This window comes from Sinocyclocheilus anshuiensis, unplaced genomic scaffold (genome assembly GCF_001515605.1).
Source record: "Sinocyclocheilus anshuiensis isolate Anshui unplaced genomic scaffold, SAMN03320099.WGS_v1.1 scaffold1728, whole genome shotgun sequence".
In the NCBI taxonomy this organism is placed as follows: domain Eukaryota; kingdom Metazoa; phylum Chordata; class Actinopteri; order Cypriniformes; family Cyprinidae; genus Sinocyclocheilus; species Sinocyclocheilus anshuiensis.
The window spans coordinates 218513-239683 of record NW_015555814.1 but is presented as its reverse complement, the minus strand read 5'-3'; the positions used below and the strand labels follow the sequence as shown (position 1 = coordinate 239683).

The following is a 21171-nucleotide window of genomic DNA, read 5'->3' as shown; positions in this document are numbered from 1 at the left end:
CAAAATCCATCCGCAATTTAAGTTCCTCAATGTTTTGGCATCATGCAGGCAAAGTTTGGTCTGTATGGTATATTTCTCCTCTGAGGAGTATGCATTAATTCACAGACATATTTTTCAAAAAATCCACATTGAAATCAAAATAGCTGACTTCCTGTTGGTCGTAGTTAATTACTGTAAATTATAAAGTTGTCCGGCTTGATGAGAACAATATATGTACCACGTTTGGTTACTGTAGCTAAAACTAAGGCAACAAAATTTTAGATATCAATGTCCCCTCACCAGTTTTACATCGGCCGTGTTTTGACATTATTCTGAAGAAGTCTGAAGCAAATCGGGTAAAAATAAGATGCTGAATTTAAAGCATTTTGAAAATGACACGCTTCCTGACGCCAGTTGGTGGCGCTATATCTTTGACTCCTAATAGTCACATCTATGCGATCGGCATCATACAACAAACAAATCCCTGAAGTTTGATCAAAATCAGACAATGTATGTGGATGCTATTAGACACTTCCTGTTTCTCATTTCTCGCCATAACTTCACCGCCTCGCTACGGGCAAACCGTTCGAGATATCAAAAATCCCAAAATGGCAATTTAGCATCCCCAATGTCTTGAGATCATGTTCACCGAGTTTGGTGACAATCGGTTGGAAACCCTCATAGGAGTATATCAAATTCCAGAGCATGCACTTTTCACAAAACCTTAAATAGCCAACTTCCTGTTGGGCAGAGCACTGACGGTCAACATGAAAGTTGTTCGGCCTGATGAGACCTATATGTGTATGAATTTTGGTGAATGTAGATCAAACGGTGCGTGCTACAGAGCTCCTGAAAAGTCGCCTTTTTAAAGGCTGTTTTATATTAAACTATGACTTAAGAATACACTATTTTAAGGAGTCATGAAAAACTGCTTTTATTGAAAACAAGATACCAATCTGACTTGTTTTCTACTTCCTCATGATAACAATGTTACAGACATGACAAAAACTGCATCAACTTCTTCAATGCCTCTTTGGCCCTTCCACTTAGTGTGTCAGTGAATTCACAGATGAGAGAAAACAGGATTACTGGACTAAAAATAATATTACCTTTCAAAGGAACCTAATGTAAAGGAAAAGTTTTTCAAAAGAGTTTCCACATGTAATACAGACTTTGTATGAAAAGATGTTAATCACAGCGATGGGCATTTACACGGAAGTCTTTAAGGAGACATGTCCATTTAATGCAGTTCATGAACCCTTTACATTTTTTATCCACATACTGATAAATGATTAGCCTTTTTCACACTTTCGTGTTTCTGGCTTCCGGATTGGCTCTTGCGGGGTAAAAGTTTGTGACAACAGCGGCCGTACTTAACAAAAATGAATTCGAGAATCAAAGTCTTTTATTAAAAATGAGATATTATGAAAATGCTTTAACTGCTGGTACTTTACTCTACAAAGCGCAAACATTTCACAATTAACTTTTTGCGTCAGCTCGGGTCATCACAAATACAAGTTTGTTTAATTCTAAATGGTGGTAGTTATAATTCAGTTAGTTTTGCCGTTCTGTCAGTTTGATGCTGGCTGTGCATTATGACTCCCAACGTGAATTTTTTTCACCATTATTATTATTATTAATAATAATAAAATAATGTAGCCCTGGTTAAATTAACAATATTGTGGCTCAAAATGTTAATTACATTAATTTACTTTTATTTTTTTGTTTGTTTCTTTAAATAACGTTCTGAGATTTTGTATAGTTTGTGTGAAATGGACACGGCGAAAACGTAGCTTCAACAATCGTCTATCTAACTTGATGTGTTAACCTGTGCTCTGCTCAAAGCCAGTGTTGCCAACTAATTTTCAGGGGAAGTTGCTAAAGGAAGGTTGATTTTGATGCTAAAAGTTGCTAAATGATGTTGTGATGACATTGCGTGATGACGTCATTACGTAATCACGATACAAAATTGTGTCAAATCTCAGCAAAAACATATATATATTTTATATATGTTAATTTAGATTTGTTAGTAGCAATATAAATGCATAATATAATATTAAAATATAACTATTTTTAAATCCATTGAATTATCGAAAACGTACACATTTTTACGTACACATAGTTAGTATGCTGCACTCTAAGAAAAGTAAAAAAATAATGCACAATCTACTGTGTTAATATGAAGGAATTTTCTGGATTGATTTTTCCACAGGTTTTTGTGCGCATTTTTAATTACGCATTGTATTTTGTGTTTTCAGGTTACAACGGATAATGGATAATGTCCTGGAAAATTACTAGCACCTTTTCCATTTTTCTGCATATTTTTCTTACAGTGTACTGTAAGAAACAGTGTAACTCATCAACAATCGCAGGTACAAGCTACTAACAAAGTGTCTCATAAATGAAAAATAACAGTGTGATTTCTGCTGCCAGCTCGTTTCCAAGAATATGCCTACATAATGTTAAACACGACTTTAGTTTAAACCTTAAAATAAATAACATTTCTGCAATCGTTTAACCTTTACTTATTAAGTAATGCTTACTTTGATTGTCATGGGCCACAAAAGGCGTTTTATCCGACTTGCTGTGACTGACAATAGAACTATAAAATACGCCAAAAACACAACATAATTACGAAATGAAACAATTTTAGTAGTGCGCTGTAATCCAAATCTTCCGAATCCATACGACTGCGAGGAACAGACCCAAATCCAAGCCTTTTTTGGCGATCTGCTTCTCCATCCCGAGCAGCGAGTCCAGTGACCGTGAGCAGCAAAGCCCGCGCTGACTGATGCGCTCTTTACAAATTTAAATGTTGCCGCTTCCATTGTTGCCAAACCCCTCCCTCAGAAAATCTCTAGAACCACCCTCAAAAGTCTCCATTTTTCACAAAAAGTCGCCAAATATGAAAACAAAGTAAATACAGGTAAATTTGATAAAGGTAAAGGAAAGTAAATATATATATATACTTTACAAATGATGACAGTATAAAAAATATAACAAAAGATTAAGTATAACAAAAAATTCTGAAGTGAAATAAGGAAATGCTTGTGATCTGTAAGCACATCAAACATGATGGAAACGATGGAACGACACAAAAGACACATAATGTTGGGAATTTGTTTCATGTGTCACCAAAGTGCATCCCTGTCCTGCTCAAATACAACAGATAAGAGATATTATGATTCTCCAAAAACAAAAAATGTATTCATACAAACTTATTTCAGTCAACACACTTTATTACTACAAAGTAAGTGCAAAATACTGCATCCCAGCACACATGACACGATGATGCACTATGTCTCTCTCTCAGTATCTGGTTGACATGACTGTGCATGAATTGTGGTATAACTTTTGTGTCCGTGGTTAAAACAAGATGTTCATTGTTGATCTTGATTGATGCTTGTAATGAAATTGTGGTGTGCGTCATGGCAGGCATGGCATACTGGTGTGTTCACTGCGCAGACTCATTGGCATGATTGAGAGCAAACGTGAGCGGTCATGAGCCTACGGCAGGGTGTGGCCAAGTAAAAAATAAAAAATCTCCGAAAAAATCGCTAGTTTTATTTAAATATAGCTAAAATAGCTCCTTGTCGCAAAAAAAATTTAAAAAGTCGCAGCTACAATGAGAAAGTAGCTCAATTTGGCGGCAATATCCCCAAATTGGCAACACTGCATGCCTGTCTTCTGAGAGGAAAATGTGATTGGTGGGACGGTTGAACTTGGGGCGGAGGAGGGATGGTTGTTTTGAACGATCGCGGGGCAGAGAGAAAAAAGAAACCGCTGAGATGTGCACGCCGAGTGTTGCTCGCCGTTTTATTTAATTATGCTTTTGTTTAAAGTGTAGTTTTTCTCTCGTCACCTTTAAGAATTGAAGTATCAAGAGACTGTCGATCGCACGTCATATGTTGTGTAATATTCGGTTCCCGTGAAAAACTGTTCCAATGGGCGGGGTTAGCACAAATATTCATAGATTCGTTCCGCGGTGGGCGTGGCCTTTTGAACTACAAACAAGCGAATGGAAAGGATTGTGTTGTCTGTTCTTCAGCTCTTGTGTGATGAGTTATTTTGAAAAGGTAATAAAGCCGAATGTTCATATGCCCCGTTTAGATGTACAGCTGTTTATGTTATTCACATAATAGGCTAAAATGCTTATTGTTTCGCATGTGCTTTTTTCAGAACGCTTTATCATGGCCATATGACAATGTTTTGCTGTGTAGCTTTGTCAAGAGCCTTGTAACAATTCAAAAAATAAATAATTAGCAGCTGAGACATGTTGTTTATGGGTGTTTTCTGAGAGCTAAAATGCAATTTAAGAGAAGAGAGACCAAAAGGGGGAAAAAAGTCATTTTGTATGTATACTAAACACACACACACACACACACGAAGCGTTAACTTTTCCTATTTTATTCATGCATAAATACATGCAGCAATACACATTGTAGCCGTTGTCAGAATGCATAGACATTACAAGAAATTCATTCTATTCAAATGTAATTATATAGCACTTTACAATGTTGCATGGTTTTAAAGCAGCTTTACATGAAGAACAACGCAAAACCAGGAAATAATTAAATATATGGAGTCCAGAACAGCACAACCAGAACTTATGCATCTGTTAGTCACATCTTCAGGATGGGCGTCATATCTCCATTGTCTCTGTGAGAGGTTGGCATCCAACTTGAGCTGGGGATTATATGGGCATCCTGAGGTAAGGTGGAAGGGCAGACAGAGAATAATTAGCTGCAACTGCAAATAACAATTTTCTCTTTTTTTTGTTTTATGTTGGACATTAGTTATATTGTCTTGTACTGTTTGGTAAATCCTGTCCTGCTTTTTAATGCATTCTGCAATAAACTCCTCTGCTATAGTGTCCTCAATTGTCTCATTGATCTACAGTACGCAAGAAAATGTTGTATTTTTATTTGCATTACAGAAGAAAATGTAACATTTAAAATTAATGTACAAACCTCATATTTCTCAGGTACTTCACAAGGATACCTTGCTTCGCGGCCAAACATTAGAAAGTATGGCAAATACTGAGTTGTGATTTTTTTTTTTTTGTACGGAGACCAAACATTGTGGCCTCCAAATAATCTGCCCACTTGTGTGGCTCCTTTCCCACCAGCTTGCTTGATGACCTTTGAATAAGAGAGGAGTCATTAATAGCAAAACATTCTCTATTTGCATGGCATTTTTGACTAACCCCCTGCTATCTGTGAATGTGGGAGGCAAGACACGAGACATTCATCATCTACCATCTATGCAATAGCCAATATTTTTATTCTACTTTAATTAGAAATTGTCAGTTTCGTACCTCTGAATTGTACCATTGAGTCTTTCTACCAATCCATTGGTCTGCGGATGGTAGGGAGCACATAAACTCCTTTTGATACCAAGTATTTCACAGACACCCATATTGAACTGTTTACAGACAATGGGAATTATTATATTTTTCCAATTCCTAAAACTAATAAAAAAAAGCAAATCAGGTTTAACCATTACCTTGTTCACAAATTCTGTGCCTTGGTCTGTTAATATCCTTTTTGGGGCACCAAATTTGTAAAACAGCTTAATAATACAGCCTGTGACCTCCTCAGCGCTTTTAGTTTTTAGTGGGAAAGCCTCACACCACTTTGTAAAGTAATCAATAATTATGCAGATATACTGGTAACCATCCTTGGTTTGTGTGAGCTTTCCCACTAAATCCATACCAATAATGTCCCACGGCTCAACCACCTGAGAAAAAAAAATTATATGTTCAATGTTGTTGCTATCATAAGTACAAAATAATTTAATCATCTCATTTACAGAAACTTACTTCAATAGGTGTATAATCAGCTTGGTTCTTAATTGGAGCTTGTTTTGACTGGCAGGCAGCACAGTGCGTGACCTAAAGTCAGTCATTTAGTAGTAGTACAGTGTACACTGTATGTACATGAAAAAGTTAATTTCTATTTACCCAATTTCTAATGTCCACAGACATAGAAGGCCAGAAAAATCGATTACTGACGGCATCTGTTGTTTTGAGGATACCACAGTGGGCACCGATTGGACTGGTGTGGAATTCTTTGAAAACCTGTTTTGCTTCCTCTCTGCAGCATAACACCTTGGCTAACCCACCCTCTTCCCGTCTTCTTATATAATACAAAACTTCATCTAAAGGCAGTACATTTGTTTATTACTGTACAATCCATTATCTTTACACCCCAGAAGACTCATCCAACCAAGATCTACATAAAACCAAATATGCCTCACTCACCCCCCCTGTTGAAAAAAACAGCATATGCTGGTTAGGTATATTTTGATACTGGGATGCTGGTTAAAGCTGGTCCTTTGATGGTTTATGCTGGTCCTTTGCTGGTTTACAGAGGCTGTTATTTATACTATTTAATATAATTATTTAACTCAACACCACAGCTCATTTATGTTGCTTAACAAATTGGATTCATGTAGCTAGTTAATAAAAATGTTAATTACTTATTTTAATGTTTAATTATATGTTCCCCTCAGTGTGCAAGGATGATAGGCAAGGAACAGCTTGCCAAACAGTATTATAACGTGTGTTTTTTCTTTGGTTTGGACTGTTGTTGTTCTAATCATTGCTATAACCACCTATCACATTTTTGTATTTTCCAACTTGCTTTAAACATACTTGTGTACATGTATGTAAATTAGTGTAAACATACAAAAACATGAATTGAGGACATGTGCCAGTAGTTTCTTGCAAAATCTGCATTTAAACAAAAGTTAGATACAGCTGAGTTTTAATTGGTGTCATTTATGTTTCTTTAATTTATTTTGTAATATCTTGTGTTTGTGCAGCCAGAGAAAATATGCATTCTGACAACGGCTACGATGTGTAATGCATTGCTGCATGTATTTACGCATGAATAAAATTGGAAAAGTTAACTCTTCGTTTCAAAATAATTCATCACACAAGAGCTGAAGAACAGACAACACAATCCTTTCCATTCGCTTGTTTGTAGTTCAAAAGGCCACGCCCACCGCGGAACGAATCTATGAATATTCATACTAAGCCCGCCCATTGAAACAGTTTTTCACGGGAACCGAATATTACACAACACCGGCTTAGGTTGACATTGAGTCTGGGCCCAGTGCACATTGTAACTGAACGTTTGAACGGACAATACCCGGGAACGGTATTGAATTGTCAAATGAACACTCACTGAATGTTTATGGTTGAACTATGGGGTAAATATTGTGCCAGTGAGCGTTTAAAATGGTGAACATTGAGTGAACACCACCGTTGAACTTTTGAGTGAATATTGTACACATTTAAGTGAACTTTTTCCATTTTTGAATGCTGTAGGAAAAAAGTTAATTAGAGTTGTGAGATTTGTTTACATTCATAGAAAGCTTTGTTGGTTTACACATTTTGACATTTAAGAGCTAATCTATACCTCTATAGGGTTACATAGTGAGTTGAAATAAGACAAGTACAGTCACATTTTTTAAGAATGTAATTTTACTTTCATATTGATGTAAGAAAAATAGATCAACAAAGTAACACAAAAAATGTGATTTTTCCCTTTTTTTTTTTTTCATATTTAAACTTAACACATTTCATTAGGCTAAAAGAAAATTAAAGGATCCATTTTGTTGATTCTCAATCTTGTTGTTTGTATAATTCCAGATCAAAGAGACAGGTGAAGTAACCTCTCCATAGAGCTGGTTGAAATTAACTGAGTATATAGAACTATTCTACGAACCCAGAGCCCTCTTCCTCCGTAAAGGGAAGAGAGTGTTTTTTTAGCTTTTTAGACTGTTAAAGCATGCAATTAATGTACCACAAATCAGTGAATTTTAGTTCAATTTGGGTTTATTATCAGTAATGAAGTAATCAAGAAAATCATTAAAAAAAAAAGAAATGTTGCCTAATCACTGGCCAGTAGCACTACTTGAAAATAAATTTAGCTCTCCTTTCTTTCTGGCTTGCAAATTTCTCAATGACCTTCTGGTTAAAGTCAGTCATCTCAGTCACCAGTCTCTTCTCCATTGACAGCATGGCCAATGCATTCACTCTTGGGTCATGCTATTTCTCAGAAATGTTTTAATTCTTTTCAAGGTTGAGAAGCACCTCTCAGCTTCTGCTGTGGTTACAAGAATCTTTAGGAGAGTTACAGTCTCTGAAAAGACTTCCTCAAGATTGTTCTCTATAAACAGCTGGAGTAGGTCCAAAGCACCACGACAGGCTCTGAACTCTTCCTTGCAGTAGATGAGACTAAGCTCTGTCTTCAGCTTACTCCCATCGAGCACTGGATAGGCCTTCAAAGTCCTGCTTAGTGCATCTTCAGGAAACACCATTTTGTACTGTTCAAACCTGTCTGCTTGATGCAAGGTGGCACTAATGAGGTGGTCTGTGAAGGAGAACCTTTCCAATGTGTGTCTGAGTATGGTACAGACCTACGCAGCAAAGCATAAAAACAAAAATTATGTAGTGATGACAAAATGTCAATTTCAACTGCTACATTTAAAATGACCAATTTAAGTTATAAAGGGAGACCAGTGTTTTAGTGTTTGAATCCATAATTTCTCAAAACTTCATAAGCATGTTCATTCTTAGTAAACATGTCAAGCTTCATGAACTTCCATGAGGTACCCCTCATCACGCTGGCTCCATCATACGCTTGGGAGACGAGTTTATTCTTCTGATCCTCTGGAAGGATGACAGCAAGACGCTCTTTTAGTGCTGTAGCGATGGAATCAGCTGTAGTTGAACGCAGAGGAATAAACTCAAAAAACCTCTCCTGTACATTGCTTTTGGCATCAATGTACCGCAGCACAAGCACAAGTTGACACTGTGTGGCAATATCGGTGGTCTCGTCGGCCTGGATTGAGAGAAAGTCGCTGCTCTGTGCTTCTTGGATTATGTGCTCCCTCACAACAGACAACATACAGTCCAACAGATCGTTCTGCACGGTTTTCGAAGTTCCCTTAAACACAGTGGCATTCTCAAGGTGCTCTTTCAAAACTCCATCAAGAGAAGCAACAAAATCGACCAGGCCACGGAATATCCTGGGATTGTCTGACGTCTCGCTCTCGTCATGGCCACGCAAAGCCAGCTCAAATGCGCCACAAAATTTCACACAGTCTATTATTCTAGACAGGATGTGTCTATTTTTTGTGATCTCTTCATTGTGCCTTCTAATGCCAATCCTGTAGCCTTCATCTAGCTGTTCAGCAATGCTAAACTTCCCAAAAAACTGGAGCCTCATAGCGTTGTCAAGATGGCTTCAGGTACTTTCATGCCGCTTGCACTTTTCAGAGAGATGTTTTAAGTCGTGAACCCGTTGTTGTCCACAACGTTTCGGTGCCAGGACTTTGAAACAGCAAACACGGAAAACAATAAAAGGCATGACTTACAACACATCCAGCCAGCCAACTCCGTTTGCCATACGAAGTGCTGGAAAAGCCCCGAGTGTAGGCGCGACCGCGATCACTTGACTGCTGATGAATTTGCAAGTACGGTCGATCTGGTCCAAGCTCCTTTATTCTTTTTTTTTTCTTCATCTGAACGCCTTGTGAACGGGTATTTTTGTAAAGATAAAACTTAATTTTCTTTCATCTCGAGATATTGCGCTTGCTTCCACATTAATTAGTACGCAGAGCACTGCGCCCCAAGGACAATTTGAAACAAGCCAATTAGAGCTTAGCCTCAAATCACATGCTTTTCAAAAGTTTGTGTACCTACATAGACACTCATTAGTCTGGCGCCCCGCACACACATTTGAAAGAAATATAGTTTAGATTTTTGGATTTTCAATAAATTATAATATGACTAACAGTAGAATACTATGACTAAATTATTTTATTTAGTTAATATTTGCGATATATATTTAACTTATTGTTAACATGTTAAAGGGGGCTAACTTGAGGGGGGGGGGCGGCGCCCCAGCGCCCCCTATTGACCAGCCGCCACTGGTAGTGTATCTATCTATCTATCTATCTATCTAGTTCAAGTTAAAGTGAATATAAATACTTCACACATACTACATACTTGCATACAAAAATAGTGTAAAAAAGGACATTCAAGGCAAACCGTATATGTAAAGGCATATAGTAAATGGGTGAACATGATTTCATCAATTACAATGTTGCTGAATTAGCATTCTTTTTGATCCTGGAGCAACATTCCAATTAGATTTCAGGAATAAGTTTACAGTTAATACCAATTGAAGACTATAACCAATGCGGTGCCTAAGCTCCAACTAAATGAACAAACCACAGATAACAGTCATCAGTGTTTTTTTTTTACAACCTATAGAATTGTTTTGTTTTGAGTGTCCTTCAAATGATTTAGTTTGATAACTTGTATAGGTATACAGTGCCATATTCAAACCCCTTCATTTTGTTTTTCACATTGTTATGGTGCAGCCTTATGTTAACCTGCTTTAAATAACTTTTTTTCGACATCAATCTACAGTCCATCCACCATAATGACAAAGCCAAAAAACTGATTTGTAATAACTTAGCAAATAAAATATACTCTCCAAAATGGCGCCAGGGTGACGAAGAGGAGACGAATAGTTGAATACAGTCGTTATTTTTGTTTTCTTGTCTTGCAGCTTGTTCTGGTGTGAGGCATAAGTACTGTCTGAAGTAAGAGGTGTCTCAGATTTACATTTGTAAATACCATTTATTTTTTTACTATACAGAATATTGTTTAAATGTTTTATATTTTTAGGAGGAGCATGATTTCAGCTCAGACGATGAAAATGGATCAGATGAAAACATGCAAGAAGATGAAGATGACGTGCCAGACAGCGACTCTGAATCTGACTCGGATGCAAGTTCTGTGGTTGTTTCTAGCCTGTCCCAGGGTCCTCAATCAATGAATATTGAAGCATTTCATACTAGAACAAAAACCACAGATGAAACAACTGATGAAACAACAAGTGAAGTAACAGAAGACAAAGCAGGTGATAATGGGAAAAACTCCTGTTACGTATCCAAATTTGCCAGACATCTAGAGAAGCACAAGCCGAAGTGATCGAAGCTCTTAGTTACCAGAAGGTTCAGTGAAAAGACGACGACTTCTGGAGAAGTTACGGCATCATGGTAACTTCCAGCACAATGTTAACGTTCTGAAAAGTGGAACAGGTCAATTCAAATTCAAACAAACTTCCAAGCAGTCAAAATGTATTCACTGTGTGTATTGCAAAGGAATGTTTTCCTGCAAGGAATTGTGGTGACACACTCGCAGATGCCACTTCATAGAGATGGTCCTCACTGCAGAACACAAGATCCAGGGGGCGTGGTTGGATCCAGATCCAACTCCTCCCACTTTACATATACCTAAACCTACCCATTTCCACCCCTTGGATCGCATTTCCACCCCTAAACCTACCCATCTGCACCCCCTGGATCAAATTGTCACCCCCTAGATGTGGATCCAACCACGCCCTCTGGATCTTGTGTTCTGCAGTGAGGGGCTACTGACTTCAGACCAGAAAGGAGTTCTGGTGAGACTAGTTAGGGCCAAAGGCGTAGGCTTGTCCACAACTGCAGAGTCCGTCTTCTTTGAAAGTATCTGTCAAGGGGTTTGGAAGCTTTTGGACACAATGAGGCGGGATGATGTGATAACGGTTGTCCGTAATGATTTTGGCATTTTGCAGCTGGCACAAACCCTGTGCAAAAAGCATGGACATGACACTACAAAATATGAGTATATTCGGCAGAAGTTACGAGAACTAGCACGTGTCTTGTTGATTTTGCGTGCCGACTCCATATACACAATTGAAGAGGCAGCCAAGCATGGAAATTTTCACAAAGTTGTGAAAGCTGTGAAAAAAAGTGTCTGGTTTTGATGAAGAAAACCAATCTTACACAGCAACAAGTCTTGCTCTAAAAATAGGGAATGCAGAAAATAGCCGATATAATTAATTGCAGGGCTTTAATGACGGAGAATGAAGACTTGATTAAATCAAGCGCGAGTCAAGCCCGACGCAATAAAATATAATAGAACTCGTTATAATCAGTGATGCTGTCTTGGATGCGGCGCGACACGACAAATCCCCGACAGTAAACTGCTGACTCGTTCTATTTATAACGTACTGACACAACGTTCAAATGATTTCAAATTCAAATGAAAACACCGATTGTCCTCCATTTGTTTATCTTCTCTAGTCACGTTTGATCTCGCAAGTCCCCATGAGATCTAGTGTCACTGTGAAATCGTCCCTACAGTCATCAAGTGTGTGGTCTCGCGGTCTGCTGGAATCGTCTAGTGTGCGCGTTCAGAGGATTATAAGGCTAACAATCGGTTGAAACTGTCTTCATGTCTGTGGTCTCCCATGGTTTTAATATCGTTTAGGATTTGAAAATCGTCTAGTGTGCAGCCAGCTTTATGGAATACATGTTTTGATTCGCAGTGAGTTCACAGTTTTAACGTACAAGTTTGCTTTAATTTATTTTCAAGATCTGAGGTAAAATGTCTATTGTTGCTTTCACTATGGCTATAAAGATAACGCAAAATAATATTCAAACTCACATTAGACACTTTTAACATTGAATAAAGCACATAATCATTACCTGAGATTATCACTGTCATATTTTGTATGTTGTGCCTGCCACGACGTTGCAGAAAATAAAATCCGTTCCTAAAATAGAATCCCATGTCGCTTATTGTCACGTGTCGCGGGCGGTTAGGACAAAAACTACATGGAAAAGATACTTTTTAATCGCATCGTGTCTGGTTGGGACACACGGTGTTACAGTTTGATCTCCCCCCACAAAAAATCTAAGCATAAAAATATTAATACTGACAAATCTGATTTGCATGGCAGGCATGGAGATCCAGATTTTGTTTGTTCATTTGTTTTTAATATTCAGCAGGCAAAGTTCTTCTGTATCTAAATGCAAAAATGTTCATAATTGTTTGAATAAAACAGACTACTGGGGGAAAAATCTGAATATTCATCTTGTGACCATCTTGTGATTATTGTAAGAAAAGCAACAATAATATAATATATATAGGTCAATGGCCCTTGGCTTGGTATTGTTGGCAGAATTCGGTCCTCGGCGAAAACTAATTGAGGAACCCTGATGTACAGCTTCTTCACAATCACCTTGAACAGGCTGCAAAGTTTGCTTTCGACAGACTGAAGGAAACAGCATCTCCCCAAAGTTACGCTGACTTTGCAAAAGCCACTCTTGCTCGGGCAATAGTTTTTAATCGAAGGCCTGCTGGGGAAGTGTCCAAAAATGCGTTTGAAGAACTTCACTGAAAGAGACACAAGCCCACTTCATGATGATGTGTCCTTGGGATTGACCAAGTTTGAAAAGAAGCTCTGCGAACACTTCAGTCGAGTGGAAATCAGAGGCAAGCGTGGACGGAAAGTCGCAATTCTCCTCACACCAGACATGGTGGAATCCTTAAATCTACTAGTGAACAACAGAATAGAATGTGGTGTACATGATACCAATATCTTTCTCTTCAATAGACCAAAATGTTCTAGTTACTACAGGGGTCAAGACTGCTTGAGACTCTATGCAGAAAAGTGTGGAGCCAAAAATGAAATATCTTTGCACAACCAAATGTAGGAAACGTGTTGCAACCCTTTCACAAGTATTAAACCTCAAAGATAATGAACTGGATCAAGTGGTTGACTTGAATACAATTGACTTATCGGTAAGGTCCGCCCCCCTTAGTTACTGTTGCTCACTCGGACAAACAAACGGAGTTGCTCACTGTCTTACAATGACAGCTGTCAGTGAAAACCTTCTTCCGAGGTGTTTCTGATAAATTTGGGACACAGATGGACCTTCAAGTGGGACTTAAATATGCCATGGAGGGATCTATAAAGGATGTTAAAATAAATATGTAAAAATACAGATCACAATGCAAACGGGAGAATTATGTTAAGACATCCTGGATCAACACCGTTCATATACCGCAGAGTAAGATTAAATTAATTTACATTTAACCAGATTAATATGGAGAGGCACTCTAATATAGACCTTCATTTAAAGGGGTCATAGGCGGGGCATAGAGGACCTACAATAATGTACAGTATTTGAAAAATAATGTGTTTTTTGAACATTAAAGCATGTCAACATATTCTGTTACACCAAATACACCAAATAATGATCTTTAAAAAAGCATCATATGACCCCTTTAAGTGTTTTTGACTTTCACTACACGGTACATGATGTGAGAACAGTTCGCTATTACGGTTTGTACGTTAGCATGGACTCAATAATTTTAACGCTAACATTAGCTAGTTTTAGCCAGAGATACCTTTCTGAAGCACAAGATAACATTAACGTTCTGCTTGAGCAGATGTAACTTAATGAGAGTATGACAACCAGAAAACGAACGTTTTTGTCTTCATTGCGACTGGGGTTGAATGCTTAGGGACATTTTGCTCTGTTTTGGTTGGATTTAGAAAATGGGAAAAAAAATCAATTACATTGCCTATCCTCTCAGGATGCTTGGAATTAGTGTTACAAGTACCCTAGGCACATCGTTTTTCCATTTTTGTAGCATAAACACCATTACGCCGATGCGAGCTTCTGGATCTTCCAATGTTTCTCTATGGCGCTGAAACCTAAAGATGTCCGAGTTCCGCTCCCCGTGCAACTGGTACTTGACTGCCATTGGCTCATCTGCGTTCGAGGGGAGGGGCTTACCGATAGGTCAATTGGGTAAACTGGCAGTGGGCGTGTTACACAGACCAAAACAGAGACAGATATTCTGACATGGAACGCACATTTTCAAAGGAGAATAACTGACTGTAGCATTGTTTTTCAGATAAACAAGTATGTTGACTTAGCATGTTTCTTACATAACTGCAAACATATTATTGTATTTTTATGCTTTAGTAGAGTCAAAAACTTACATACAGCACCTTTAACTAGGGCGGCCATAAGCGCCGTTCATACGGGACACATCCCGGCCAGGATTTAATTATTGGCTAAAATATCCAGGTTTTGGCTGTTTGCAATGTGCAGGTCGATCGTTTTGTGACATTCATGAAAGCTATAGAGAGCAGAGCAGACGGCTCCTTATTCTTTCGAATAACCTACTTTGGTGTCTTTTTTGATCGGTGCGCAGCGACACTTCAAGTCAAATGAATGAACAAACACGTGCGCATAGTTGCATCGCTTTGATCGTTCCCTGTAGATCTCACCTTCTCACGTTCAGCCCCACGATTGGTCGATTATGTACAATACCTGCATGTTATTGGTCAAACTGCTTTGGATGGTTTAGGCAATATTAAAATCCTGGCCAGGACGTGTACCGTATGAACGGCGCATATGGTCACCCTACCTTTAACTGATACTGAGGATGACACGGATGGCAAATCTGCTTGTGCTAGTTCATTAAGCAAACCAAAAGAGATTTCTCTTTTGGTTGGATGTAATAATGAACATAGCATTGTGTTGACGTCATGTGACACACAGCCACAACAGCACTTATGTTTTGTTTTGTTTTCCTTTTTATTCGAAACATCCCCAAACGTATTAACTATATCATGAAATATCTTGATTCTCACCTGGGTGACAATAGCCTCTTCAGAATTTGTACACGGGTTGCCGTGAGTGTAGTTATGTTTCATGGCTGCACGCTAACGACGAGGCTATTGTCACCCATAAAAACCAATTCATTTGTGATTGCTCAAAAATGTTGGTCATTCATTCTTATACGTACACTTGAATACACACTATGAAAATTCTTAATCTAATAATAAAAATAATAATAATTATTATTAATATTATTATTTACTATTTATATTTTAATTAATATAAATAACAATTACATTCGTTATTAGTGTTAATATTGTTGTAATTTGTTTATTTAATAAAATATATAAAATTCTTACAGAAATATTAAAAACAAAAAACTAATTATGCATTTTTAACTATTTCTACACACATATAAATGAAGTGCTTAAATATTATTATTATTATTATTGTTTACTATTTTATCAAATGTATATAAAAAGAAAATGTGAAAAATAAAAAATAAATATACAGTTTTACTTTATTTGTACACACATAGAAAATAAGTGTATTATTATTATTATTTTGTTTGCTATTTTATAGTATTTTATTACATTTCAAATAAATAACACTAATAATTAGGGCTATTGTTGTGTTTAGTTTATTGAATAAACTATAACATATCTAAAATATTTAAATATGAAAAATACTTACATTTTATTTTACATTTTAACTATTTCTACACACATTTCTGTGTGCTGACAATGAAATTAAGTGTTCAGATATATGTAGTATTTAGGGGCTGCCCTCGACTAAGCATTTTTCTGGTCGACAAGTAGTCGTTCATTTTAAGCATTAGTTGACTAATCGCACGTTTATTAATAAACCATTGAAATCATTATAATGAGCCTTTAATTGCCTACGAAGCCTAATAAGCACTCAAGTACACGCATAAAGCTTGCCACAGCACACCGGCAGAAGTAATAATTATGAATGTATCAGGGAAAAACAGTAAGGAGGCTGCATTAACATTTTAATAATTTGAACTAGTGCTTTCTTTGTTTTCGGTTTAAGAGATGAAGTCGACGACACTGACTCGTCATCTCCGCAGTAGTGGATGCTCCTGTATGCATGTTTCATACGGATTACTTAATCTGAGAATCTGTTTATCTTCTATTTGAATTGGTTCATTGAAAAGTAGACATTTCACTCTCTATATACTCAATATATGTTTAATGTCTATAAGGCAAAGATATACACAAAGTTTCGCAAATGTTTGCTTTCATTATTTTACAAAAGCGCAATGTTTTGTTGTTATTCTGAGTGCACACAAATAAACGTAGAGTCTTTACAGAATCGAAAGATGTATTACTCTTATCTGTATGACCAAAAATGACGGAGTATTTTAAGAGCAAGTGAGCGCAATGGCGCCTCCATCTGTCCTGCAGTGAGCTACTGTTCAGCTCCACACTCCGCACAGACACTTGAATAGTGCACATTTCTCTCGGTTAACATTAGATTGAGTAGCCATGTAAAGTTGCTGCTACTTACATAGTTCAGATGATAAGCCATATTTGAGTATTCAATTAATACAATTTTTTTTACTTCTAATATTTAAGTACGTTAAAATATCAAGCACTTTTGTACTTTTACTCAAGTAAAACTGAAAAGGAGTTCTGAATATTTTTATTGAAGTAATATTTTATTAAGGTATTTTACTCAAGTAGGCCTATAATGATCAGTCTCGTCACTGAGTGAAATGAAATGGCCGCTGGAGCAGAGATGCATGTAATTTGCAGTTCTAAAGTTAAGTAAGTGGAAACTAAATTAACAGCTTTAAAGTCATAGGTTTGAAACCAGGAAACAATATTAATGCCGCTAACAGGAAAAAAATTAGTTGAATCGCATTTGTATTAAATCCAAGGGGGTAATTCTTGAACCTGGACAACTTTAAAAAAAAATAAAAATAATGAAAGATTCGAAGTAGTAGGACTGTATACATATTTTCCCCCTCTGGACATTGTTACAACTGTGAACAAGAACTAGCCTATTTTTTCCCATCTTGGAGTTGCGTATCTGCATTCTATAACTAAACACTGAAAAAGGATGGACACTGAACTGAACTAAATTCAATTTACTTTTGAGGTTCTGTTTCATCACGGACAATTAATTGGAAAGAACTTTGATTTAAACTTTTATTGGGCTTTTTTTTTTTTTTTTACATAAGATTTATTGTCGACATCATTGTTGTTTATCTTTGCTGTTTTTTGTTTTTTTTCAAGTGTCCTGAAAAGAAACAATTCAAAGGTTATTGGGTAAAATACTTACATTTTGATATAGAATGTGAATTGAATATACACATATATGTGAAACAAGGTCAGTTAAAAGTAAATAACTATAACCTAAACTAAGCAAGAAGTTAATATAAATAAAACTAAAGTAAATAAGCATAACCATTAATACAGATCTGGGATCATCTAAAGAGCCATTATCGGAGTCAGAATTGGTGTATTTCAAGAAACTCAAGATCAAACATAGTCTTTTGATCTAGTCCAAGACGTCTTCTAAGTCTTTTTCGTAATTCAAATTTTCATTTGGGTGATAATTTCAAATATCAACCAACAGCCGATCCAGCATGCATAAGTTAAAATAACAGATGAAACTTTCTGTAACGGTTTTCGTTGTGCACGCCGGAAATTCTACTGCCTGGTAATACTTGCAGATGAAACCCAATGCCAGCATTGCGGTAGAGAGGTCGCAGTCTTTTAATGCCCGTGAGATAAGCACTGTCCTGGCTGATATCTCTTTTTTCCCCGGGGATTCTGGCTAGAGAACGCGAGTAGAGGGTCTCCCAACATCGCTCCACGGCTTCGTTCTGCCCAGCGGCCATTGAGCTTGTCATTACTCGTAAGACCAGTATTGGTAACAGGTTCGAATGGACACTCATCCTTCCGAGCGGTACGTGAGCATCTGAAAGAGTTGAAGACACCAAACTACTGTCTTTCTCTGTATCTGTCGGCAGCCAAAAACACGCACAAAACAGCTTACTTGCGGACAGAGCTACGGTCAACCCATAGTGAGCAGCATGAAGTCGCGCTCGGTGGGTTTCCTCTCAAGACTCTGTACTACAGACTGGTGTTCAAGCTGTTTTGTTTTCACACAAAAGTTGGAAATTGTTGACCGTAAATTCTAGCCCCGCTCAGCCATGCTACTTTTCCCTTGCCGACAATATTTATATCTACAGCAAAATTACATCACCCACTAGCTAGTGCATGATGGAGCAGCCTTCTGAGCACACTGATTCCTTATAATTTGTGCACATCCATGCCATAGGCAGCGAGCCAAACGTCATAACCGATCCCTTACGATAAAACAACATTCGTTAACTTTCAGTGTAATGCCGTTGTCTATGGGAATAATGTATTTATCAGTCTCAAATCTGCGTCCGAATGACTTTCAATGCTAGTCATTCTTAGAAGCTTAATTGGTCATCTCGCACATTATTGCTTTGACGCACCTATAATAAATAATAACATTTTTCTTAACTACCTTCAATAATATAAAAGTGTGTTATAAAGTGATAAATGATGGTACTGCTTTTTGCATATGTATTTAGCGATACTGATCCGTTGCTATGGTTGCCCCACTATTTTTTTTCCTGCAAGTCTTTTTGGCGGCAGGTGAAAAGTGTGATAGCTTTTTGTTGTTACTGGAATGTATTTTGAAAATAAAACATTTTACGTGAAACTTCATTGGACATGAAGTTTAGTGTAGGCTATGAACTTTGCCAATTCCCTCAACAATTCACTTTATATATAGTTCAGTCTTTGTGGCTTCCTTTATAATCAGACAGAAATAAAATAATTTATGTTTGGGAGGGTGTATCAGAAATCCCAACATTAAGAGATTTTTCATCAGGCAAAATATATAAGTGATAATACCTGTTGCAGCTTTAACTGCACATCATCATCTGGAAAGTCTTGAAAATTGAACTTTTCCAGATGGCCTTCCTGTCCACACAACAACGTATACAAAGACGGATGAAGAGCTTTGATGCCTGGACCTCCATGCATTAGCGACCATGCAATACGTTTTCCTCCCGTGTAATACCGGTTCTGTTCTAAGGCTGACTGGTTGTAGGCAAAAAGAAACCTGGGCTTGTTTTCAGCAAGTGCTGACTGTACCTTAAAAACTCTCTTTGTGGCCCTCCGTGATCTTCAGCAGGCTCTACAACAAACTCAATCCGTGGAGTTCTGTGCCAGGCAAAATAAGTCTTTGAATTTTTGATCTTCTTGCAACAACAATGGCACAGTTTTGAGTGTCAAGATGGTCTTTCTGGAATGATGTCAGAATGTCAGTAAAGTGTGCTTCTTTCTAAATAAAGGTTGAGAAACATACCAGAATACTGTTATTGTAATTTGGTAGGCAATTCTCACAAAGTGCCTGGTTAGTTTGTACTCACAGTTTCTGAACTGGTGTATCTAAGAGAGCCCAACATTACAGCTTCTTCTTCATCTGTGTCTGTTAGAACCATTAAGTCTCCCCTTAAAATGAGGAAATTGAAAAATATAATAATAATGATGATGATGATAATAAAACAAACCCATTCTGTACTTCAGTGCTCGAATGTTCTTCATTTGCTGGTGTTGTAAACATGTGGTTCAACTGAAGTACATTTTTTCTTTACATTTTTTTGTGTTTGTCATAGCACAGAAATATTTGCAACTTGTCATTTAAAGTACATTTAAATGTAAAATACAATTAGCTATTGCATCAAGTCCCTCTGATTTGACTAGCTAACTAGTAACTCACTAGCTAGTTAACCCTTAAATGCATACCTCTGGTCTTTAGCGACCCGGGACATCATTCTCTACCCTCTCCCTCCTTCATTTTTTAAAGTTAGACATCAACTTTCTTAGTATTCCTCAATCTATTCATTAGAAACAATATAACAAGAAAAAATAGTAAAATATAAAAGAATGCCTGTTTTCTGATTCATTTTTTTGTAAAAAGTGTATAGGGTCACTAGAGATCCGAGGTATGTAAATGTGTAAGTATTTTTTCCTGCGCGACTATATTTACATATCTGATGACTCAATATGTGCAATGCATCTTTTTTCCTCAAGGTGGCACTGTTTGATACACAATGATGATGTGATGTTTCACTCATACACTGAACAAAATTATAAATGCAACACTTTTGTTTTTGCCCCCATTTTTCATGAGCTGAACTCAAAGATCTAAGACTTTTTCTATGTACACAAAAGGCCTATTTCTCTCAAATATTGTTCACAAATCTGTCTAAATCGGTGTTAGTGAGCACTTCTCCTTTGCAGAGATAATCCATCCACCTCACAGGTGTGGCATATCAAGATGCTGATTAGACAGCATGATTATTGCATTTTGTTCAGTGTAATAACCGCAGGCATAAAACAAACAAATATCATCAGCAAAAATTGAACTGGTTTGAATGGCTTTGCTGCTGAGCAATTACTATATATATGAGCCAGATGCTGGATGTACTGTGGAAGTGCGCTCTGACGATGACAGCGATGGTAAAATCGTCTGCTCAAATTGAACCATTCTAAGCTTCAAAAGGAAACGAAATATGCTTTATTTTTTTTCTTTTGTAATTGTTCTTAAAATGTCAAGCGAGTTTTTTGCTATTGCAGCAGTTAGAGATCCATTCGTGTTGGATATATAGGTCCGGGTCGCTAAAGACCT

At 37.2% G+C, this 21171-nt stretch overlaps 1 pseudogene; it reads left to right on the top strand.

Annotated features, from left to right (window-relative positions):
* Nucleotides 1-9357: 9357 nt before the first annotated feature.
* On the top strand, nucleotides 9358-18277 carry LOC107675155 (uncharacterized; annotated as a pseudogene).
* Nucleotides 18278-21171: the final 2894 nt, after the last annotated feature.